Source organism: Rutidosis leptorrhynchoides, chromosome 1 (assembly GCF_046630445.1).
Source record: "Rutidosis leptorrhynchoides isolate AG116_Rl617_1_P2 chromosome 1, CSIRO_AGI_Rlap_v1, whole genome shotgun sequence".
Classification (NCBI taxonomy): Eukaryota; Viridiplantae; Streptophyta; class Magnoliopsida; order Asterales; family Asteraceae; genus Rutidosis; species Rutidosis leptorrhynchoides.
In genome coordinates this window covers 154,279,838-154,306,481 of record NC_092333.1, presented here as the reverse complement: position 1 = coordinate 154,306,481, position 26,644 = coordinate 154,279,838, and the positions used below count along the sequence as shown (strand labels likewise).

The following is a 26,644-nucleotide window of genomic DNA, read 5'->3' as shown; positions in this document are numbered from 1 at the left end:
CGCGTTCGTAAAAGTATTTCGAGTTGAACGGTGATGTCGGAAAAATTTAACGCGCGGCCAGCTAGAAGATATAGTCCATTAAAGATTTGAGTGGAGTTTCTTTATGTTTTTTTATTAAAATATTGAATCTACATTTTACCCCTTATGTTGTATTTTGGTCAAAGGTGGGGGTGGTGGTGTTTTTTTGTTACTACATCCTTTGTGGGTACAACAATTTAAGCGTAATTTGCAAGTCTTTAAAGCTTGAGTTGGGAGTAACATAACTTGTGGGTGTAACACTTAAAGATGGGTTGCAAGGCCTTAAAGCTTGAGTTGAGGTACTATTCACCAATAGTAATTGGATTTTTCCTATTAGTGTGTATAGGTAACCAGAAGAATTTTTTTCTATTAGTGTGTATAGGTAACCAGATGAATGAATGAGGACGAAATGAGGTGATGATGATAAAAATATCTACAAAAAGATCATATTAACCTTTAGTAATTTAATAATAATAATGCGGTTACTGTTGGTGAACAGTATCAAGAAAAAGATCATAGTAACCTTTAGTAATTTAATAATAATGCGGTTGCTGTTGGTGAACAGTAAAAAATTTGCTCGTTAAAACTAAACATCAATAACAAACAGAAGGAGCAACACACTTTTTTTGATAGAACATAATTATCTAAGACGTGTCGATGATCCTAAAAAGTAAATAGATAATTTAAGCAATTATATCTAGTAGTTGAGTACAGAAAGTAAAATATTTAAAACATTAAAAAGAAATTGAAATTGAAAGTGGAAACAAATCTCATGTTTTTAACCAATTTCGTTTTCTAGTTCTATATTCACTCCATTTTTTTATTCGAACAGAGTAGTTTGGTCATTTCACACCATTTTTATTAAAAGGGCATCTTCATCCCCACAATTCCTTAACCTTCTCTACCTTTCGCTAAGGGTTCTCTGACTCCAGATCCTTCTTCACCCACCAAATTGATACAGGGAGTCTTCTTTTACACCACCTACAACCTTCCTCATCCTCCTTTTATTTTACAAATTTTTTTAGTTTCCATAGTCCATCCAAACCAAATTTACTTGGAGAACAACACCCAACGGTACCACCGCCGGCACCACCGTCACCGGTGGTACGACCATCGCCACTTCTACAAGCCTACAACTCCGTGTCTGGTACAACCGCCGCTGCTACTACCGCCGTCGTTGTCTCCGCTGCTTCCACCAACACCGACGCTGGCTTCGTCTCCTCTTCCACCATCGTCACTGTTGCTACCACCATCATCTCCATCGACAACGGCATCCTTTAATCCACTCAGTAACAACCACCACCATACTATTATCCTCTCCTTTATTGTGTATGTGATTTTCATTTTTCAATTACCGGGTAAGTTTTGCTTCTCTTACGAATTTGTGAATTTAGGGTTTCAATTTTTCTCCTACTTTGGCTTATATTTTTGACAATCTTAGCTCATGGGTCTCATGTTCTTCTTCTTTGAATGTTGCAGGCTTTTAGGCATAGATGTCTCACTGTTATTGTATATAATGGCCACGATTTCTTGATTTTTTATTGTTAAATTTGTATTTCACTTTGTATTTGTACCTGTCTTTTTTGAAGAATTGAGTGGCTTATGTTTGTTAACAGGTTTTGATGGATCACGGGTTCTAAGAAATGAACGGTGAGATTGAAACTGATAGATGCCGGACTATATCTGACCATGCGATAATGAAGTGGTACGCTTTATCTTTAATATATTTTGAGCGATGACACTATGCAATATTAATAAAGCTGATGAGTTACTCTTGAACTATGTGTTGTGATTTGAATTAATTTTACTGAATACTAAAACATCTTTTACTAATTTGGGTGTCAATTTTTGAAGATGGAAACGGTTTTAAGCCAAGCACAATAAGGCTTGGAGCACATGTTTGGTTTTAGCCGTTGTCCAGGACAACATGATAGAAGGTATGTTTTATCTTAGAAATGCTTTACATTTTGAGGCGTTCTGTATTCTCCTTTTTAACTTCTTGAAAGGTATTACTCATATGATTCTTTTTATTTCACTTTTAGGAATGAAGTTTAGCTCTTGATCTGTTATTTAGAATACCTTTTGTTCCAAACAGCCATTTGTATAATACCTTTCTTGAGAACTATTACGTAACGTTGTTTTTCGGGGTACGCCATACAACATTAAACATAGATGCTTGATAGTTATTATAGATGATGATCATTTTGACAGTGGTTGATGCTTTAGTCTTTTTTTTTTTTTTTTTTTTGCATATTTTGCAGGTTTTTGTGTGATGGATAATATTTGGTTGGTGTTAAGTATATAGTGTTTGTTGATGTTGTAAGTTTTTGGTACCCTTATCATCTGCTCCTTTTTTACTTACGATTTTCTTATAAAACTATAATTATAATTATATTATAATATAGATTCAATGATACATTTAATTTAATATTTTAGCTTATAACAACAATCGATTGAGAATCCTTCAAAGGGAAGTTAACAATTGATTAGTTTTAAAATTCTTGCTTAATTTTTGGACACTTATATTTTTTTACTATGGTAACCTTATAAGCTTATTTGCAAAAGCTTTCAGGTGAGTTGATTTATACGCATATGAATATTAACTGTAAACGTTCAGGAAAAGCGGAGCTAAATGGAACGAATGCAACATACTGTTATTTGAACCCGAATCCCGAAGAGTTTAACCAAATGATCGACGAGTAAGTAAACTACTATAAATTATTTCCAACTTTTAACTTACAAATTTATTTATCCTACAAATTATACATACAGATACAGGAAAAAAGTTGCAGAATATACATTGAGCTAGAAAAAAAAAAGCAATAGGTATCAACTGGCTGCGATAATGGCACAAACCCAGAGAAACACAAGGTCAGCCAACTATTCTTATTTTCTGATTTATTAGTTTCCTATTGCATACAATGCAATCTGAGAAATGCTAATAGACTGATTTCATACACAGAGTCCAAATGCAGCTTAATAGACTGATTTATTGGTTTTCTCTATATATTATTTTGATTCTGAGATAGATTTAGAATTTGTTTAGTCATTATCTTGTGCATTCGTCAAATTTCATTTTTTTTTTTAACTCTAGGTGTGTTAATTTTTATATAAAGATTCCTGAGAGTCGTAATGTTGCTGCCAAGTACTATTAACTGAAAAGGGAAACGGGTCAAAAGGGTTGCTTTTAACCAATGAATAACTTTAGTATAATTGTTTGTGTGACACAATTGTTTGTTTTTCTTAATTAGTAAACTGACTCGCATAAAACGTATAAACGGTTTGCCGCCGCAACGCGCGGCTGACCAACTGCTTGTATTCATAAAAAGCAGAGCAGAATGAAAGTTTGGACCATGATAAAGGTTAAAAAGGAACTATGATTGGTGGAAGACATAAGACTGTTTCTAACCGTGGCGGTGACGTCATAGACAAGTTATGTACGTTTTTGGTGATGTGGCAAGGTTAAGAGATGAAGTTAAATAAAGTAGAGTGTAAAATTTGAGGGTTAAATTTGTAAATGGTTGATGTGGTAAAATATTATTGTTAGTTAGGTATAAAATTTATTACTATTACTATAATTAATAATATATAAAAATATGTGGAGAAATCTGATTGACTGAACAAATATTTGACACCACTTTACATTTCGTCAACTTTTAAACTGACCGGGGCGTCAAATTTTGACGTCGCGTTAGGGGCGTCAAGGGCGTCAAAGATGTTGCCAAGTGGGATGACGGAGAAAAATTGACGCCCCGTTAGACGGTTTGTAAGGGAAAGGGGCTCACGACGTGGGTGCCTAGGTGGCAGCCGGCCACGCCCTGGGCGATCAAGTAGCGGCGCGTGGAGAGGGGCGGGGGAGAGGGGCAGCGGCTGTTTGCGTGGGCTGGCAACGGGGAAGGCCACGGAAGTGGTTCCTTTTTTTATTTTTTATTAATTTAAAAATATTATTTTTATTCCCTTCTAATACTTAACCCATGTTGTGATTTAGGAGTTTATAATTACCTTTAATAATGTAGTCTCTAATTAGAGAATAATAGAAAGAAGAGAGAGAGTATATGTATATGAAAATATATATTCAAAGGTGCATCTTCTGCAAACTACATCTTCATATATTTATAGTACAACATAAGTTACTGTGCAGTTCGGTGGAAAATTTATAGCCACAAAATTGGCAGACATATTTGACTTTCATAACACTCCTCCTTAGATGACAATTTTAGTTCATTATAGAGCAACTAGTACTGCCTCGTTAAAAACATTGCTAAAGAAAAATCCAGTGGGATAAAAAACTTTAATCAAGGGAAAAAGAGTGCAGTATAGAGTTGACTCCCCTTCAAGTAGATATCGCAGAGTCGTCACATCTTTTGAACTTGCCTCATGCCAATTGATGGTGCTCCAAATGAATATATATTTTGTAGCAATATCCTCCCAATATGTAAATTATTTAGTTGTAATTGTCCTATTTTAAAGTTGTAATCGTTTATATTAAATAAGTGCGAAGACAAAAGGCGAAAACGAAGATTTGAAGACGCAAACGTCCAAAAAGCTCAAATGTACAAGATACAATTCAAGTGGTTCAATTTATTGGTAAGAAACGTCTAAAAATGACAAGAGTACAAGTTGCGGAACGCAAAGTACAAGATATTAAATTATACGAAAGGACGTTCGAAAATCCGGAACCGGGACCTGAGCCAACTATCAACGCCCGACGCAACGGACTAAAAATTATGAGTCAACTATGCACAAGAATATAATATAATATTTAAATAATTATATAAATTATTTATATATTATATATATTTATTAAATTACGTCGACAAAGCTAGGATCCAAAATATTGTGAGCTGGATTTCGGACCTCCGCACTCGCGGAGCTGTGAAGGCTTAAACATCCACGATCGCGGAGCACACCAGGATCAAAATTTCCTATAAAAGGCACGAGCTTGCTGTCGAGTTCAACACACATAAAATCAATCTCTGATATATATATATATATATATATATATATATATATATATATATATATATATATATATATATATATTAGTTTAGTTAATGTAATGGTTAATTACGGGTTTTGAAGTCGAAGTTCTGTCCGTGTAACACTACGCGATAAATAATCAATGTAAGTTATGTTCTCTTTTTTAAATTAATGTCTCGTAGCTAAATTATTATTATGCTTATTTAAAACGAAGTAATCATGATGTTGGGCTAAATACTAAAATTGGGTAATTGGGCTTTGTACCATAATTGGGGTTTAGACAAAAGAACGACACTTGTGGAAATTAGACTATGAGCTATTAATGGGCTTTATATTTGTTTAACTAAATGATAGTTTGTTAATTTTAATATAAAGATTTACAATTGGACATACCTATAAATAACCATATACACTCAATCGGACACGAGGGGCGGGATATTTATATGTACGAATAATCGTTCATTTAACCGGACACGGGAATTGATTAATAGTCTATGAAATTATTAAAACAGGGGTGAAATTATGTACAAGGACACTTGGCATAATTGATAACAAAGTATTAAAACCTTGGGTTACACGCAGTCGATATCCTGGTGTAATTATTAAACAAAGTATTAAGACCTTGTTACAGTTTAAGTCCCCAATTAGTTGGAATATTTGACTTCGGATATAAGGATAATTTGACGAGGACACTCGCACTTTATATTTATGACCGATGGACTGTTATGGACAAAAATCAGACGGGCATATTAAATAATTCAGGACAAAGGACAATTAACCCATGGGAATAAACTAAAATCAACACGTCAAACATCATGATTATGGAAGTTTAAATAAGCATAATTCCTTTATTTTCATATTTAATTGCACTTCTAATTATTGCACTTTTATTTATTGTTATTGTATTTAATTGCACTTTTAATTATCGTACTTTTTAATTATCGCACTTTTATTTATCGCAATTTCATTATCGTTATTTACTTTACGCTTTAAATTAAGTTGTATTTATTTTTAATATTTTACATTAGATTTGTCGATTTTAAACGGTAAATACACCATCTTATAATAATAATACTACTACTTATATATATTTTTGTATTTTTACAAATATAGTTTTTAAATATATAGCGTTATGCTTGTTTAAAAGATTCCCTGTGGAACGAACCGGACTTACTAAAAACTACACTACTCTACGATTAAGTACACTGCCTATAGTGTTGTAGCAAGGTTTATGTATATTCCACTCTATAAATAAATAATTAAAACTTGTGTAATTTGTATCGCTTTTCATATCAAAAATATATAGTATTTCACGTACACCTCGCACGACATCAAGTTTTTGGCGCCGCTGCCGGGGACTTCGGCGAAACGCTATAATTTTAATATATATTTGTATAAACATATTTGTATAAACATATTTGTATATTATTTTTAGAAAAACAATATAAAAAAAAAAAAAAACGTTTTGCATTCGTCGCGACTCGCGGAGTTTGTTGTCAGCTTGGATCCGCACTCGCGGAGTTTGGCCTGACACGCCTGATCAACCTAATTCAGCATTAATTACGGAGTATTAATTATTATTATTTATTTAAACCCTAATTACTTTATTATTATTATAATTTAGTTTAATTTTTTTATTAATTAGTTATAATTAGTTATAATTAGTTTTATTAATATATAAAAATTAATACTTTTATAAAATAAATAAAAAATAATAATATTTTTTTATAAATAAATAATTTTATCACTTTTTATATATTTTTATATTTCGTAACTTTTTAATCATTTATTCGTAATATTTAACTTTTATTGTTCGTAGTTAGTTTTAAGTTTTAGTTTTTGCCGTAGTTTATTTTTATTTCTAGATTTTTAGGCTTTGCCGTAAAAGCCCTTAAGTGCTTTTTCTTTAGATTAAAATTTAGGCGCTTTAGAATTTTGCAACGCAGTTTTTAGATTTTAGTGCCTAATTAAGTTATTGCCGTTTTGGGTATAGAATTCCTTTAAGCTTTAATACCTTTAGGCGCAACTTTTTAGATTTAATTTTTAGACTTTTAAGTTTCGACGCTTTATTTTTTTATTTTTATTTTTCGACTGTTTGTTTTTCGACATTTATTTTTCGACCTTTTATTTTTTTTCAACGTTTTTCGACGCGCTCTTTTTCTTTATTATTTCTCAACGCTCTAGTTTTTAGGACTTAGAATTTTTTCTATTTCTTCTCTAAAATTTCAAAACGAAAAATTATTTTAAGCGGTTAAGTTGATAGACATCCAAATTTTCTGCTTCGTAGTAATAGTTGGATTTGTTAGTGGCTGAGTTGTGAGCTTCCGATTTAAAGGGTTCTGGCTCCCTGCTGCATCTATTGGCTATTGGAAACGTGGGCAAAAGCAGAAAAGTCTATTAATTTGATAACTTATATAATTTTTATTTTTTATAACTAATAGGATAATTAAGTAAATGCACCACATTGTAGCTAAAATTTGGTAAAAAAAGCGCATTATGAAAAATCTCGAGAATATTTTGGAAACTCTTTATGACATCCGAAATCAATTTAATCAATACTCTCAAACGGGTGTTGATGACAATTCGTTCGGTCAATCTTGGATCACGAATGACGAAATAACTGGTTGTGAAATCTGTGGAGATTATCACTCAACATGGGAATGTTTTTATTACGTTCCTATGGAAAATTACGCACTCACGGAACCTGAATGGAACGATTATGAAGAATACAATTCAAATTGGGATTATTCCCAAGAATATTTTCAAACTCAATAACCAGAAGACGAGGAAAATTATGTGTCTGAAAATCGTTTAGACAATATGAAAATCAAACTCGAAGAACTCGATGCTCAAAATGAACAAATGAGAGAGTTTGTAAATTGGCAAGCTGAAACTCTATCAGATTACACGCCTGTTAATATGAGGAGTATTGTGCAAGAAAATATCATATCATTGAATTTTGATGAATTCGAGAGCTCCGAAATCACCAATTATCCCGATGATACTTTTTATTCAGCTTTACCAATTTCACAACATTTCGACACATTAGCCTCTACCGACGAAATCATCGATCCATCAAGGGATGAAGAAGAAGTAAGGGTGACAAATTGGTACTCTTGGAAAAATGATAACATTGAAAATTCTACCCCCGAGATCAAAATGGTGGGACCGATAAGTACCATTAATGAAGAAGAATTTGCTTCGATTCCGAAATTCACCATTCCACAACCTTCCAACCCAATATTCTCAATAGATGAGTCATCTATCGAAGATGAACTTCGAGCTGTAATAGATAATGACACCTCGGATTTCACCCAATTGGGTAATAGAGGTGAAACCTTTAATCCCGAGAATAAAAGGAAGGAAATGTTAGGAATTGTCCACCCTATAATATGTATGTCAGTGTATATCGATCCATTTGACCAAGAACCAGAAAAGAGATATCCATTTACTAAAAGCTACACTTAGAAAAGAATTAAGTAGTGACGATCGGGTGGGTCTAAACTTTAAACCCACTGATATATTATACACCACCCGAGATGTAAATAACTGGCTCACTATTCTAATTCGAGGAACTTATTCTACCGACTTCACATGTCGTCAGCTAAGTGTGGGGAAGTTTAACCCCACTTAACGTTAAATTAGGGGTTCGGGTCAGTGCATAACTCGTTAATAAAAATGCATAATAAGTTAGAGTAAAATACGCATTTTCAAATATTAGCAAACAGTTCAGAAAAGCAACTGTTTTTGAAGAAAAACATGTGTGATAAAACAAAAAGGAATTAACGATGAGGCGCGCCATCTATCATTCGACGAGCTATGAAATTACAAACTAGGTATTTTAATCACTTTTCTACGCTAATCACCCTCATGAATTTATAATTATAGTCTGATTTCATGCAAATGAGGGCATTGCATGATCTCAAGTGTGGGGAAAGGTTATAATTTCTCTCGGGATTATACTTGGTTTATTTGCTAAATTTTGTTGGTTTATGTGCCAAATTTTGTAAAAATTTGAAATTTTTTCAAATAAATGAATTCAAAATCATGTTTATACATATTTATGAACGATGAAAACTAGCTGTTAATACCGAAATTATCGTTACCTCGGAAAGAACATAAATTGAGAAACACCCTAAAACGCTTGAATTCATTTAAAATGGAATAAAAGAGAATAAAAAGGCAAAGAAAGAAACTAAGTGTGGGGAGAATGTACCAAGTTATTCAATTAAAAACTATCTATCACATGTTTCTGTAAAGTTATTGCAGGTGCTTTTGTTTTGGACTAAATTAACTGTTTTACCCGATTTATTGTAATACTTTTGAAAGAAAAAATGGATCTACACGATGAATCAATTCCATCATTAAAAGGAAGTGAAGTCTTCCGAAAAAGACGCGCGCTTCTTGATTTAGGTCAGGAAGTTGTCGTCCAGACCAGTTGTAGAGTCTACGAAAAACCTTGAAAAGTTTTCTCGAAAATCAGTTGGAAATCCACGGACCTCAGCATCAAACAGGGTCGCCAAGTGGTCAGACTTATTCTAACCATGAGAGGATCTGTCTTGTAAAATGGGGAGGACACCGTGCAAATTAGCTTGATAAGACTAATGAATCAGATCCCCAGAAAGGATAATCTCCTTAAAAGATCAAAAATCAGCTTTTAAGACTGATATTACTCAATCCTTGAGATTGACCTTAAAGATTGAGAATTCCAAACTCATGGAATTCAATGATATCTAAACTCGAACTTGAACGAGAAAATATTTTGATCAAATTACAAACCGATTTGTTTTCTGAAAATCCATTTTCAATGCGTTCATTACCATTGAACGAAAAATTCTAGGAATTCACCTGGAATTCATTAGGTCACCTGAACCAAATCGGGTGTCAACCGTAAGAACGGTGGTTGCATAGCATGGTCAGAGACAGGACCTTGTGCCAGACCGAAAAATCATAGGGTGATCTTTACTATTGCTCCTACAAAGGATAGTAACTGCATCCGACACGTTTTAGACCATGAACATCTGCATGACATTAGACATTGCCTTAACAGTTTCTTGTTCATCGCTTTCCTTTACAACCGGACGGTAGTTTGCCGAAAGGTAATATACGGAACAAGTAAACTGGATGTGTGCTTTCCGATACAGGGATAGCAGTGGATTACACGAACCTAAATGTTTTTAGCCAAAATATTGATCCACAAATATATTTTGCAAACACTGGTGAAGGGTTATTCCGAAAAACTTATCTAGGGTAAAAGCTAAATTGAATTTTCAAAAGATCAAATGTTTTCATAAAGATCCAATTTCCTTAAAGGATCTAAATTTTTATAGTTATGTGGGACTGTAAACCACAATGTTACTATCATTGTTTATACCGCCGTATCAAAATCACTGATGTATAAAGTGTGAAGAATAAAGAAGTGATTCGTGTGATTTAATTTCAAGTTCTGTATTGCTTGAGGACAAGCAACGTTCAAGTGTGGGGATATTTGATAGTGCTCCAAATGAATATATATATTTTGTAGCAATATCCTCCCAATATGTAAATTATTTAGTTGTAATTGACCTATTTTAAAGTTGTAATCGTTTATATTAAATAAGTGCGAAGACAAAAGGCGAAAACGAAAGTTTGAAGACGCAAACGTCCAAAAAGCTCAAATGTACAAGATACAATCCAAGTGGTTCAATTTATTGGTAAGAAACGTCTAAAAATGACAAGAGTACAAGTTGCGGAACGCAAAGTACAAGATATTAAATTATACGAAAGGACGTTCGAAAATCCGGAACCGGGACCTGAGCCAACTATCAACGCCCGACGCAACGGACTAAAAATTATGAGTCAACTATGCACAAGAATATAATATAATATTTAAATAATTATATAAATTATTTATATATTATATATATTTATTAAATTACGTCGACAAAGCTAGGATCCAAAATATTGTGAGCTGGATTTCGGACCTCCGCACTCGCGGAGCTGTGAAGGCTTAAACCTCCACGATCGCGGAGCACACCAGGATCAAAATTTCCTATAAAAGGCATGAGCTTGCTGCCGAGTTCAACACACAAAAAATCAATCTCTCTGATATATATATATATATATATATATATATATATATATATATATATATATATATATATATATATATATATAATATAATATAAATTAGTTTAGTTTTATATTAGATTAGTTTAGTTAATGTAATGGTTAATTACGGATTTTGAAGTCGAAGTTCTGTCCGTGTAACACTACGCGATAAATAATCAATGTAAGTTATGTTCTCCTTTTTAAATTAATGTCTCGTAGCTAAATTATTATTATGCTTATTTAAAACGAAGTAATCATGATGTTGGGCTAAATACTAAAATTGGGTAATTGGGCTTTGTACCATAATTGGGGTTTGGACAAAAGAACGACACTTGTGGAAATTAGACTATGAGCTATTAATGGGCTTTATATTTGTTTAGCTAAATGATAGTTTGTTAATTTTAATATAAAGATTTACAATTGGACATACCTATAAATAACCATATACACTCAATCGGACACGATGGGCGGGATATTTATATGTACGAATAATCGTTCATTTAACCGGACACGGGAATGGATTAATAGTCTATGGAATTATTAAAACAGGGGTGAAATTATGTACAAGGACACTTGGCATAATTGATAACAAAGTATTAAAACCTTGGGTTACACGCAGTCGATATCCTGGTGTAATTATTAAACAAAGTATTAAGACCTTGTTACAGTTTAAGTCCCCAATTAGTTGGAATATTTGACTTCGGATATAAGGATAATTTGACCAGGACACTCGCACTTTATATTTATGACTGATGGACTGTTATGGACAAAAATCAGACGGGCATATTAAATAATCCAGGACAAAGGACAATTAACCCATGGGAATAAACTAAAATCAACACGTCAAACATCATGATTATGGAAGTTTAAATAAGCATAATTCCTTTATTTTCATATTTAATTGCACTTCTAATTATTGCACTTTTATTTATTGTTATTGTATTTAATTGCACTTTTAATTATCGTACTTTTTAATTATCGCACTTTTATTTATCGCAATTTCATTATCGTTATTTACTTTACGCTTTAAATTAAGTTGTATTTATTTTTAATATTTTACATTAGATTTTAACTGCGACTAAAAGTTTTAAAATCGACAAACCGGTCATTAAACGGTAAAAACACCATCTTATAATAATAATACTACTACTTATATATATTTTTGTATTTTTACAAATATAGTTTTTAAATATATAGCGTTATGCTTGTTTAAAAGATTCCCTGTGGAACGAACCGGACTTACTAAAAACTACACTACTCTACGATTAGGTACACTGCCTATAGTGTTGTAGCAAGGTTTAGGTATATCCCACTCTATAAATAAATAATTAAAACTTGTGTAATTTGTATCGCTTTTCATATCAAAAATATATAGTATTTCACGTACACCTCGCACGACATCACCAATATTGTGAACGTGTGTTCTGAAAACAACGGTTGACAGTGCTTTGGTATAAAGATCAGCAGAGTTGTTGATTGAACGTATCTCATTTTAATCCGGCTCTCTTTTACGAGATCTTGAGTATATGAGAAGAATATGAGGTTTTCATCTGAAACTGTATCATCTAAATCTTTTATGTACAAGTTTAGCCCCTGTGATTTGTCTACAGTCTCCTTCATGGTTTGCTCAAACCGTTTCAATTCATATTCCCTTTTAATCTTTTCTGAGCCTTACCAACATACCATTCTTTTCCATCAAACTTATGACCGTTAAGACCGTCTAAGGCTTTGGCGCCTCGTCAGCATTTATATTTTGTTCTGTCACTTTTGATACTCTTCTTTCATTTGTATTATGCAAGCTGCATTATCTTCATATATAGTTGTTGGTGAAGATAGTTGTTGGTCTTTTATAGCGTTCTAGTCCACAAGAATCAATAATGATTTGTGTCATTAATCTCAACCAAACACATTTTCGAGTAGTTTCATATAATGCAATCACTTCGTCATGATTTGATGATGTTGCAACAAGTGTTTGTTTTAAGAACGCCATGATTTTGTGGTACCGGCCTCCATTTAGGAATACATATCGAGTTTGGGATTTATCTTTATGAGGATTTGATGAATGACCTGCATATACATAATCAACCAAATCTTGTTTTGAAGCGTTAGAATAAAATAATTTTAAATCAGCAGCTCCTCAAGGGTATCAAAATATCTGCTTGATCCCATTTCAATGTCTTTTTGTAGGGGTTGAGCTGAACCTTGTCAACAAATTAACTGCAAAAGAAATGTCAGGTCTTGTACAATTTGTAAAATACATAATAACCTCAATTGCACTAAGATATGGAACTTCTGATCCGTAAAGATCTTCATGATCTTCACGGGGATGAAGTAGATCAGTGTCAATATTGAATGATATATCAACCAATGGTTTTGTCTTTAAAAATGTTTTAAAATCTTTTTGGTATAGTTTGTTTGATGTACAAGTAAACCATTAGGCATATGCTCAATTTGCAATCCAAGGCAATACTTGATTTTTTTTTTCAAGATCTTTCATTTAATTTTTTTTTTTAGAAGTTGAATGATTTCATAGATCTCTTTATTTGTTCATATGATGTTATGATCATTGACATAAACAACTTACAATCACATATCCAGACATTATTTTTTTTTTAATAAAAAATCATGTTCAAATAAGATTATTTGTATACCTTTTTTCTTATCAAGTAATCACTTAATCAGTTATACTATTGTATCAACCCATATAAAAATCTTCGTGATTCAATGGAATACTTTTCTTTGGATTTTGCACTAGATGTTTCTGATACCTTAAACCCTTCATGGATATTCATGTATATATCACTATCAAGTTGATTCATTTAAATAAGTAGTAATAACATCCATGAGATGCATTTCTAAATTTTTAGAAACTGTTAGGCTGATTAAGTATCTAAAAGTAATTGCATCCATAACAGGAGAATAAGTTTTTCTCATAATCCATTCATGGTCTTTGAGAGAAATCTTGAGTTACAAGTCTAGCTTTACCTTGTAACTTCATTTTTTCTCATTTCTTTTTCGGATAAAAATTCATTTTTTATCTCATACGTTTCACATCTTTAAAAGTGATAACGATTGATCCGAAAACTTTTCTTTTATTGAGCGATTCTAATTCAGCCCGTATTGCTCCGTTCCATTGAGTCCAATCATGTCTATTTTGACATGCAATGGCAGATTTTGGTTCCAGATCATCATCTTTATTCATGATGTCATTGTAAGATTATATGAAAAATCAATATTTGTCATTTTGTTTCGGTTCCATAATATTGCATAATTTATTGCAATTTATGTATTTACATCGTCAATATCCTATGCAGAAGGAATATTGATTTGTGGTTTTTCTTGAACACCTTTTTTTTTATTTACCTCATTATTAGCTGATTTTCCTTTTCGAGGATTTTTATCTTTGTAACTAATTTGTCTTCCACGTTTCAGACGTGACAAAAGACTCATGAGTGATATTATTGCCAGCTTTTGGAATTTCAATTCTTGCTAGAGCATTTACTGCTGATATATATGATTTAGTCACTCTTTTTGCATCTGTAAATGCATCGGGCAATTTATTCGCAAGTTCTTGCATATGCATTATTTTGTTTTTAAATTTTTGTTTCGCATTCTTTTGTGCGAGTATCAAGATACCTTAATTGATGTTCACATCTTGAAACATCATTTTTTTTTTAATTTTTTTTTTTTATTTCTCCCCCTAATCTAGGGAACAATTTTTCATTAAAATGACAATCAGCAAAAACGTGCTGTAAAAACATCACCCGTCATGGATTCAATATATCTTATGATTGAAGATATTTCATATCCAACATATATTTCAATACTTCTTTGAGGAACCATTTGTTGTGGTGGTGCAATTAAAAATGCACAATCAAATGTTCTAAGATGGAAAATATTTGGCTCTCGACCAAAATTAAGTTGGTAATGAAGAATATTTATGACTTGCACTTGGTTTAATGCGAATTAATGTCGCATCATGTAAATTTACATGTCTCCATATAAATATTGAGAGTTTTGTACTCATTACCAATTGTCTAGTTATTAGCTGCAAGCGTTTATCTATTGATTCATCTAAACCAATTTTGTGTATGCACATGAGCAACTGGATGTTCAACAACAATCCCTGTAGACATATAATAATCATTAAATGCTTGAGATGTTAACTCACCAGCATTATCAAGTCTCATCCTTTTAATGGTGTAATCAGAATAATGTGTTCTCAATTTAATAATTTGTGCAAGAAACTTTGCAAATGCCATATTACGGCTTGATAACACACAAACATGAGACCATCCGCTAGATGCATCTATTAGAACCATGAAATATCAAAATGGTCCACATGATGGATGAATTGGTCCATATATATAACCTTGAATTCTTTCAAGAAACATTGGTGATTTTTTCTCAATATTCTTTTCATTAATCACCATATGTGCTTTTCATTAATCACTATATGTGCTTTTCATTAATCACCATATGTGCTTTTCATCATATATCATTTTCATCATATGCGCTTTTAATCATATGTGCTGCGCTTTTAATCATATGCGCTGTGCTTTTCATCATATGTGCTTTTCGGTGCTACATAGGCATTTCTCATTTCCGGTTATCATTGACTGATAATCATATCCATTATGATATATATCAGTGAAATTAACAAATTTCTCTTTGATTTGAGAGAAAACAAAGCATTGTTTATCAGAAAATTCGTACCATTTGGTAATATAAATTTTTGCCTTTTCCGTTCCTTATATCAAGTTTGCAAGACCTGATATAGTATTTATAATTCCTTCATTTGATTTAAATCAATGAAATATTTCTTAGATTTGATCATAGTGTGTATGTTATGAAATGTCCCGTTCATATTGATTATAAACGTTTCATATTAATTGATTTCGTTGAGAGGTTTTGACCTCTATATGAGACGTTTTTCAAAGACTGCATTCATTTTTAAAACAACCATAACCTTTATTTTATCAATAAAGGTTTTAAAAGCCTTACGTAGATTATCAAATAATGATAATCTAAAATATACTGTTTACACATGACCATTACATAATGGTTTACAATAGAAATATATTACATCGACATATGTTTCTTGAATGTAGTTTTTACACAATAGCATACAAACATGGACTCCAAATCTTGTCCTTATTTTAGTATGCAACAGCGGAAGCTCTTAGTATTCACCTGAGAATAAACATGCTTTAAACGTCAACAAAAATGTTGGTGAGTTATAGGTTTAACCTATATATATCAAATCGTAACAATAGACTACAAGATTTCATATTTCAATACACATCCCATACATAGAGATAAAAATAATTCATATGGTGAACACCTGGTAACCGACATTAACAAGATGCATATATAAGAATATCCCCATCATTCCGGGACACCCTTCGGATATGATATAAATTTTGAAGTACTAAAGCATCCGGTACTTTGGATGGGGTTTGTTAGGCCCAATAGATCTATCTTTAGGATTCGCGTCAATTAGGGTGTCTGTTCCCTAATTCTTAGATTACCAGACTTAATAAAAAGGGGCATATTCGATTTCGATAATTCAACCATAGAATGTAGTTTCACGTACTTGTGTCTATTTTGTAAATCATTTATAAAACCTGCATGTATTCTCATCCCAAAAATATTAGATTTTAAAAGTGGGACTATAACTCACTTTCACGGATTTTTACTTCGTCGGGAAGTAAGACTTGGCCACTGGTCGATTCACGAACCTATAACAAATATGTACATATATATCAAAGTATGTTCAAAATATATTTACAACATTTTTAATACGTTTTAATGTTTTAAGTTTATTAAGTCAGCTGTCCTCATTAGTAATCTACAACTATTTGTCCACAATTAGATGTACAGAAATAAATCGATATATATTATCTTGAATCAATCCACGACCCAGTGTATACACGTCTCAGGCTAGATCACAACTCAAAGTATATATATTTTTGGAATCAACCTCAACCCTGTATAGCTAACTTCAACATTACTTCATATAGAGTGTCTATGGTTGTTCCAAATAATATATATACATGGGTCGATATGATATGTCAAAACATTTGCATACGTGTCTATGGTATCCCAAGATTACATAATATATTAGAATACATGTATAATACAATATAAGTTAGCTAGGATATGATTTGTATAGAATTGTTACAATATTTCCCGTAGCTACAACAATCAAAAAAATATCCAATCTTGTTTTACCCATAACTTCTTCGTTTTAAATCCGTTTTGAGTGAATCAAATTGCTATGGTTTCATATTGAACTCTATTTTATGAATCTAAACAGAAAAAGTATAGGTTTATAGTCGGAAATATAAGTTACAAGTCGTTTTTGTAAGAGGTAGTCATTTCAGTCGAAAGAACGACGTCTTGATGACCATTTTGAAAAACATACTTCCACTTTGAGTTTAACCATGATTTTTGGATATAGTTTCATGTTCATATGAAAAATCATTTTCACAGAAGAACAACTTTTAAATCAAAGTTTATCATAGATTTTAATTATCCAAACCAAAACAGCCCCCGGTTTCACTACGACGGCGTATATCCGATTTTATGGTGTTCATCGTGTTGGGGGTTTTAAATCATTAAGTTAGCATATCATATAGATATAGAACATGTGTTTAGTTGATTTTAAAAGTCAAGTTAGAAGGATTAACTTTTGTTTGCGAACAAGTTTAGAATTAACTAAACTATGTTTTAGCGATTACAAGTTTAAACCTTCGAATAAGATAGCTTTATATGTATGAATCGAATGATGTTATGAACATCATTACTACCTCAAGTTTTCTGGATAAAACTACTGGAAATGAGACAAATGGATCTAGCTTCAAAGAATCCTTGGATAGCTTGAAAGTTCTTGAAACAGAATCATGACACGAAAACAGTTCAAGTAAGATTTTCACTCGAAATAAGATTGTTATAGTTGTAGAAATTGAATCAAAGTTTGAATATGAATATTACCTTGAATTAGAAAGATAACCTACTGTAAATAACAAAGGTTCCTTGATCTTAGATGATTACTTGGAATGGATTAGAAAGCTTGGAAGTTGACTTGCAAACTTGGAAGTATTCTTGATTTTTATGAAACTATATGTAACGACCCTACTTTTTCCGTTATCTTTTACCGTTTCTTATTTAACGTCCATTAACTGTTATTCGTGTCACGTCATTTCTATGACCTATATTATTATTTTTGTAATAATATATTAATTATAATGTGTTATATGAATATTTGTATTCATATTTAAAGTTGTACGTTTCTACGTGTCGTGAATTTCTATCGGGCGAATCTTTTCGGTTTTCAAACCAACGGTCAAACTTTTGGGATTTTTAAATCCAAATTATTTTAAATATGATATTTTGATGTCATATGATTATATATAGTGTTTATATATTTTATTCGTCGCGTATTTGTTATCTCTCCGAAGATTTAATCACGTAGCGGTGTTTTCGCGTTTTGGGCTTCGATCGGGCGTTCGGGCCACAATCTAATTAACTTTTTACCATTTTGGGCTAGTGGGGCCCACCCCTATACCATTTTTGGCCGAACACTCCATGGGGAGGGAGTGTTAGGCTCATTTTTTCCCCATCTTTGATTTTTGTAATTTCATTTAACCACTTTCTAAAAACCTAAACCTAGAAACTCCTCTATTTTCCTTCTCCCCTCACCTTGGCCGACTTCTTCATCATATTCATCATCATTTTCAGCCACCAACATTAAGCATATAATTCTTCATCATTTCTCAAGGCTTGTTACATAACCGGGTTGCTATTTTCGCGTTCTTCCATCCTCTTCTTCTCAATTCTTGATTAGGGTATAAACCCTAACCCTAACTTTTTGATTTTTCTTTAATTTTACTTTTTTATATGATATTATGATAGTATGATGATTGTATGCTATTGTATTATTGATAGTATGCGTAGAAATGCTCGTTAATTCATGTTTTCGGTTTGATTAATTTGGGACAGCGGTTTGTTTGATTGTTTCTGTAAACCCAACTGATATAAAAGTGAAATTAAAGTGTCTAGATGAGTTCCTCTCATCAAGACATTAATTTTAGACTCCGGATTCATGTTATTTCGATTCCCGGAACATAAGTTATGATCAAAAAGGTGTTTAATTGAAATTAAAATGTGAAAACGAATTGGTACTGGTATGGTCTGACTTTGTGACCATTTTTAGAGTCTTTAGGGTGTACTAGTGTGTTAGGATTGATGATGGGATGAACTTTCATGTTCGGTTCATCGAAATCCGAGCCACGGATCACCCGTTATGACTAAAACATGTTTTTGAACGGATTAAAGCTCCAAGCTGATTAATGGCTGTAAGTCACGACTTGGTGGATGTTCTTAGGATGTTCTTGAGCACACTAAAGTGTCGGGTGCGTTGGTTAGGCGAAGATATATATATAAGACTCGCCGAAAACTGATTCCCGGGGCTCAAGTTATGACCCGATGAACTTTTAATTAAAACTTATGGTTATTAATTAAGACTTATGATAAAAATAATGATTTTCATTATTAATAAATTACGTATGATATAAAAATTATTTTAATTTAAGACTTATGATATACATATTTATTATATCATTTATTAATTAATTATGATTAATGGAACTTTAACTAAACTTATGAATAATAATATTTTTATTATTAATGAAAAATATTTATGGTAAGTATTAAACTTATATTATGAGATTATTATAATAAGACTTATAATAAGAATTAATTAATTATTTAATTATTATAAGGCTTAGTTCTTATTTAATTATAATTTAATTATTAAATACTTATGATTTAATAATTATAATTAGAAACTTATGATATGATTAATAATTCATTATTAATTAATGATACTTATGATATGATTTAAAATCTATTATTAATTAATAATACTTATATTATGACTAATTTATAATTAATTAATTCAATACTTATGTTATATTAATTATATCATTTAAACTTATGTTAACTTTAATAATTCATTTAATTTAATTAAAATTTATGACATAATTATACATATATGACTTTAATTAACATTATAACCTATATTATTATTATAACTTATACTTTTTAAAATTAACGTTGACTATGTTTGACCAAGGTTGACTTTTGAGTTGACTTTCGGTTGACTTTGACTTTCTGATGACTTTTGTTGACTTTCTAATTAAGGAAACTTTCCTAACTTAAAAACTTTCTAAAAATAGAAACTTTCTAAATATGAAAACTTTCTAAATTTGGAAACTTTTCAAAAATGGAAACTTTTCAAAAATAGGAACTTTCCTAAAACAGAAACTTTCCTAAAATAGAAACTTTCCAAAAATAGAAACTTTTCAAAAATGGAAACCTGCTAAAAATAGAAACTTTCTAAAAATAGAAAGTGTGTGTATGTACGCTGTTCCGATCAAACCGATGCATGTTGAGTATTGTTCTATGTCTACTTGCAACATGTACAATAGCTATCATACTAAGACTTGACCTAAGTTAGTTATTTATATCGACCTGCTTTATTTATAGGTCGGCGTTGTGATCATTCCTGATCACTTTACTTCATTTGTTGTTCGCATATTTGTGTGGTTACTTCGTTTGCTATTAAGGTGAGTTATAGTCCCATTTTTCTATTTTAAATCTTTTGGGATGAGAATACATGCAATTTATTTTATATTTTTGGACACATGTGGAAGTTGGTTTAAATTATTCATTGTGAGTTGAACAAAAATATTCCCTAGTCTGGTAACTGTAATAACTGGTTTCTACTAGTGAACGCGAATCCTACAGATAGATCTATCGGGTTTGACAACCCCATTTCGAGCTAGTCGCGCTAGCAATTTATAATCGGAATGTTTAGTACTACTACTTCGTATTTTGTTGTAGATACACTTGTTCGGTGTACATTATTTATTGTGTTTGGCAAGGGTAAATAAATGGTTAAGTGGTTACCAGGTTGCTCACGGTAAATGAAATAATGTTTTTATATGTTTTCTAGCATATAATTTTGTGGTCCAAAAAAGGGGTTTCAAACATAAAATTTTATGGTTTAAATTAAATTTTGTTTGCAATATTAAACCTATAATTCACTCAACATTTTTGTTGACAGTTACTCGCATGTTTTATTCTCAGGTTCATGATTGATTGCTTCCGCTGTGCTTAGAGAGTCTGCATATTTATGATGGCAGCTTTTGTTAAACATTAACTTGCATTCTATTTTGATACATTTAATAGTGGATGTTGTTGACTTGTTTTGGTCAACTCTTGGTTAAGTAATAATGTATGGTTTTTCTAAACTTACATATTTTGGTAGGTTTCTTTTATGGGAAATCATTTTTAAATAAAGAATGTAAAGTTATTTATCAAATTCATATAGAGTTATGATCAAGCTATGGGACCAAGATAACGATGGTCGTCAAGTGTACTTTGACGGGTCGTTATACTATACTTATGGAATTTATGAAGAACACTTCGAACTTGAAGATGGAACTTGAGAGAGATCAATTAGATGAATAAAATTGAAGAATGAAAGTGTTTGTAGGTGTTTTTGGTCGTTGGTATATGAATTAGATATAAAGGATATGTAATTTTGTTTTCATGTAAATAAGTCATGAATGATTACTAATATTTTTGTAATTTTATGAGATATTTCATGCTAGTTGCCAAATGATGGTTCTCACATGTGTTAGGTGACTCACATGGGCTGCTAAGAGCTGATCATTGGAGTGTATATACTAATAGTACATACATCTAAAAGCTGTGTATTGTACGAGTACGAATACGGGTGCATACGAGTAGAATTGTTGATGAAACTGAACGAGTATGTAATTGTAAGCATTTTTGTTAAGTAGAAGTACTTTGATATGTGTCTTGAAGTCTTTCAAAATTGTAAGAATACATATCAAAACACATGTATATACATTCTAATGGAGTCGTTAAGTCTTCGTTAGTCGTTACATGTAAGTGTTGTTTTGAAACCTTTAAGTTAACGATCTCAATTAATGTTGTTAACCCAATGTTTATTATATCAAATGAGATGTTAAATTATTATATTATAATGATATTATGATGTATGAATGATAGTTAAAGCTAAGGGATATAAAATACTATTAAATTTTAGAAAGAAATACTATTAAATACGATACAATTTTACACAAGATATTTATTTATTTATAGAATGGATATACTTAAACCTTGCTACAACACTTATAGGCAGTGTACCTAATCGTACAGTAGTGTAGTTTTTGGTAAGTCCGGTTCGTTCCACAGGGAAAATCTTTTTCACAAAGCTTAACGCTATATTAGTTACTTTTATAAAATTACAAATATATATATATAAGTAATATTATTATTATAAAGGGGGGTTTTTTTACCGTTTAATGACCGGTTTGTCGATTTTAAAACTTTAGTTGCAGTTAAAACCAAATGTAAAATATAAATAAAAGACTTAATTTAAAGCGTAAAGTAAATAACGATAATGAAATTGCGAATAATAAAAGTGCGATAAAATAAACTTGCGATAATTAAAAAGTACGATAATTAAAAGTGCAATTAAATACAATATCAATAAAAATGCGATAATTAGAAGTGCAATTAAATATAAAATAAAGGAAATTAAATATGAAATAAAAGAATTATGCTTATTTAAACTTCCGTAATCATGATGTTTGACGTGTTGATTTTAGTTTTATGCCCATGGGTTAATTGTTCTTTGTCCTGGATTATTTAATATGTCCATACGGATTTGTCCATAATAGTCCATCAGTCATAAATATAAAGAGCGAAAGCCTTCGTCAAATTATTCTTATTCCCGAAGTCAAATATTCCAACTAATTGGGGATTCGAATTGTAACAAGGTTTTAATACTTTGTTTAATGAATACACCAGGTTATCGACTGCGTGTAAACCAAGGTTTTACTACTTTGTTAACAATTACACCAATTACCCTTGAATGTAATTCACCCCTGTTTCAACAAGTCTATTAACTATTAATCCAGTTCCGTGTCCGGTAAAATGAATAATTATTGGTATTTATAGATATCCCGCCCACCGTACCCAGTCAAGCGTATGTGGTTATATATAAATACATCGAATTATAAGTTTGTATATTAAATTAACAAGGTGTTTAGTTAATATAAAATCCATTAATAGCCCATAGTCTAATTTTCATAAGTGTCGTTCTTTTATTCAAACCCCAATTATGGTACAAAGCCCAATTACCCAATTTTAGTAATTAGCCCAACATCATGATTACTTCGGTATTAAATAAGCATAATAATAACTTAGCTACGAGACATTAAATTAAAAAGGTTGAACATAACTTACAATGATTAAAAATAGCGTAGCGTTACACGGACAGAATTTCGACTTACACCCTTACAACATTCGCTAACATACCCTTATTATTAGGTTTAAAATTAAAATTAAAATTAAAATATAAATTATAAATATAAATATTACGTTTAGATAGATGGATGGATATATATGTTTTTTTTTACGATCAGAATGCGCGAGCTTTATAGGCAGTTTCTAAATTTGGGGCTCCACGACTCGCGGCCCTTTCCTTCTTCAAACTCCGCGAGTCGCGGAGTTTGTTTTTACAGCTCACCCACATTTGGCTCTTTGTTTGCCGACGATTTATTTTATAAATATAATATATATATAATTAATATAATTAATTATATATTATATTATATTTATATACATAGTTATCTTGTAATTTTTTGTCCGTTGCGTCGAGCGTTGAGAGTTGACTATGGTCCCGGTTCTGGATTTTTGAACGTCCTTGCGTACTATTTTATATCTTGTACTTTGCGTTTTGAATCTTGTACTCTTGTAATTTCGAGACGTTTCTTATCAATAATTGGAACCTCTTTGATTGTATTTTGTACTTTTGAGCTTTTTGGTCGTTTGCGTCTTCAATTCGTCGAATCTGTCTTTTGTCTTCACCTTTTAATATTTAAACGAATATCACTTGTAAATAGAACAATTGCAACTAAAAGCTTGTCTTTCTTGGGGAATAATGCTATGAAATATATGTTCGTTTTTAGCATTATCAAATATTCCCACACTTGAGCGTTGCTTGTCCTCAAGCAATATAGTCTTGAAATACTAGAATCACTTCTTTATTCTTCACACTTTGTACATCAGTGATTTCTATACGGCGGTATAAACAATGGTAGTAACGATATGGTTTACAGTCCCACATGACTATAAAAATTTAGATCCATTAAGAAAATTGGATCATTATGAAAACATTTGATCTTTTGAAAATTAAATCTAGCTTTTACCCTCGATAAGTTTTCCGGAATAACCCTTCACCGGTGTTTGCAAATTATTTTTGTGGGTTTGGTGGGTTTCAGATTTGAAAATTTTAGCTCAAAACTTGTGAATTTGTGTTACCCACTTGCTAACCTTGTATTAGGAAAGCAACACGTCCAGTTTACTTGTCCCGTATATTACCTTTCGGCAAACTACCGTCCGATTGTAAAGGAAAGCGTTGAACAAGCAACTGTTAAGGCAATGCCCCCTGACATGCTTTTAATTATGGTCTATAACGTGTCGGACGCAATTACTATCCTTGGTAGGAGCAATAGTAAAGCTCACCCTTATAATTTGTCGGTCTGGCACAAGGTCCTGTCTTTGACCATGCTATGCAACCACCGTTCTTACGGTTGACACCCGATTTAGTTCAGGTGACCTAATGAATTCCAGGTGAATTCCTAGGATTTTACGTTCAATGGTAATGAACGCATTGAAAATAGGGTTTTCAGAAAACAAATCGGTTTGTAATTTTATCAAAATATTTTCTCGTTCAAGCTCGAGTTTAGATATCATTGAATTCCATGAGTTTGAATTCTCAATCTTTAAGGTCAATCTCTAGGATTGAGTAATATCAGGCTTAAAAGCTGATTTTTAATCTTTAAGGAGATTATCCTTTCTGGGGATCTGATTCATTAGTCTTATCTAGCTAATTTGCACGGTGCCCTCCCCATTTTACAAGACAGATCCTCTCATGGTTAGGATAATTCTGACCACTTGGCGACCTTGTTTTATGCTGAGGTCCGTGGATTTCCTGCTGATTTTAGTGATGACTTTTCTAGATTTTTCGTCAACCTACAGCTGGTCTGGACGACAACTTCCTGACCTAAATCAAGAAGCGCGTTTCTTTTTCGGAAGACTTTACTTCCTTTTAATGATGGAATTGATTCATCGTGTAGATCCATCTCTTCTTTTCTTTCATCGGGTAAAACAATTTAGTTTAGTCCAAAGCAAAAGTATTTTCAGTTATTTGTACAAAAATATGTGACATATGTTTTGAATAACTTGGAGAATTTTTCCACACTTGGCTTTTATTTTCCTTTTTATTGTCCTCTATTCCATTTTAAATGAATTTTAACATTTTGGTTTGTTTCTCAATTTATGTCCTTTCCGAGGTAACAATAATTTCGGTGTTAAAACCTAGTTTTATCATTCATAAATATGTATAAACATGATTTTGAGTTCATTTAATTGAAAATTTTTACTAGAATTGGGTAGTCAGTATATAAGACTAGGGCTGTTCTTTATTATCAGAGAGCACTAGATTCTAATACAACTACTACTTTACTAGTATTTTTTTTTTAATGGTAACCAAGTGTTTAAGATAAAAATTTTAAAAATCCGAAAGAATTTAACCCCTTTCCACACTTAAGATCTTGCAATGCCCTCATTTGTAAAAAATCAGAAACAATTTAAATTATTGAGGGTGATTTGTGTGAAAATGATTAAATTTTACCAAAGTTTCCAAATATATTGGCGTTTGTTTGCTGAATGATAAATGGTGCACATCATTTGTTCATTCCGTCTTGTTGTTATTTCACATATATTTTGCATCTTGTCGTCAAAATTATTTGCTTTTGCTGAACTTAATGCCAGTCTTTGAAAATGCGTTGTTTTACCCTGTTGTGTACATAAGATAAACTGCAAACATATATACATATTTTTAAAGTTTGATATATTACCCCACATTCAAAAATTATTAAAATCTAATAATAAAATTTAGAAAATAATAAAACTATTACAAATCCAACATAAGTATTAAATGTATCAACATTACAAATAATAAAATAAAAAAAACTAAGTAGACTAGGGATGATACTGATACCAGTAGGGGTTCCATGCATAACCATAGGTGCTATAAAATGCTTCGGCTGGGTTATACGTAGGATACGGTGGTTGAATCTCTATAGACCAGGGAGGGAATATGGGCGATGGAGTAGGAATATAGTTTCTACCTATATGTTGGCTATAAGCTATGATTTGGTTTTGATGAACTTGCCAATCTTCAAATGCTCTATGTCTAGCATTTTCATACTCTTGTGAAGCTATAAACCTTTGCATTTCTGCCATTTCATTTCTGAAATGTCCCGTTCTTATTGATTAAAAACGTTCCATATTAATTGATTTCGTTGCGAGGTTTTGACCTCTATATGAGACGTTTTTCAAAGACTGCATTCATTTTTAAAACAAACCATAACCTTTATTTCATCAA

The 26,644-nt window shown here is 31.6% G+C and overlaps 1 long non-coding RNA gene across 8 annotated transcripts; it reads left to right on the top strand.

The window, feature by feature from the left end:
- The first annotated feature begins 874 nt into the window (after positions 1 to 874).
- On the top strand, positions 875 to 21,405 carry LOC139866325 (uncharacterized). Of its 8 annotated transcripts, none has more exons than XR_011765389.1 (8): positions 875 to 1,376; positions 1,498 to 1,723; positions 1,873 to 1,955; positions 2,061 to 2,165; positions 2,280 to 2,337; positions 2,636 to 2,717; positions 2,791 to 2,889; positions 3,113 to 3,817. It is a non-coding gene; the product is annotated as an uncharacterized lncRNA (long non-coding RNA). The 8 variants fall into 8 exon arrangements; XR_011765390.1 differs by having other exon boundaries at positions 1,635 to 1,723; positions 3,113 to 3,816; XR_011765405.1 differs by lacking the exon at positions 3,113 to 3,817 and adding an exon at positions 21,244 to 21,405 and having other exon boundaries at positions 875 to 1,723.
- The last annotated feature ends 5,239 nt before the right edge of the window (positions 21,406 to 26,644 follow it).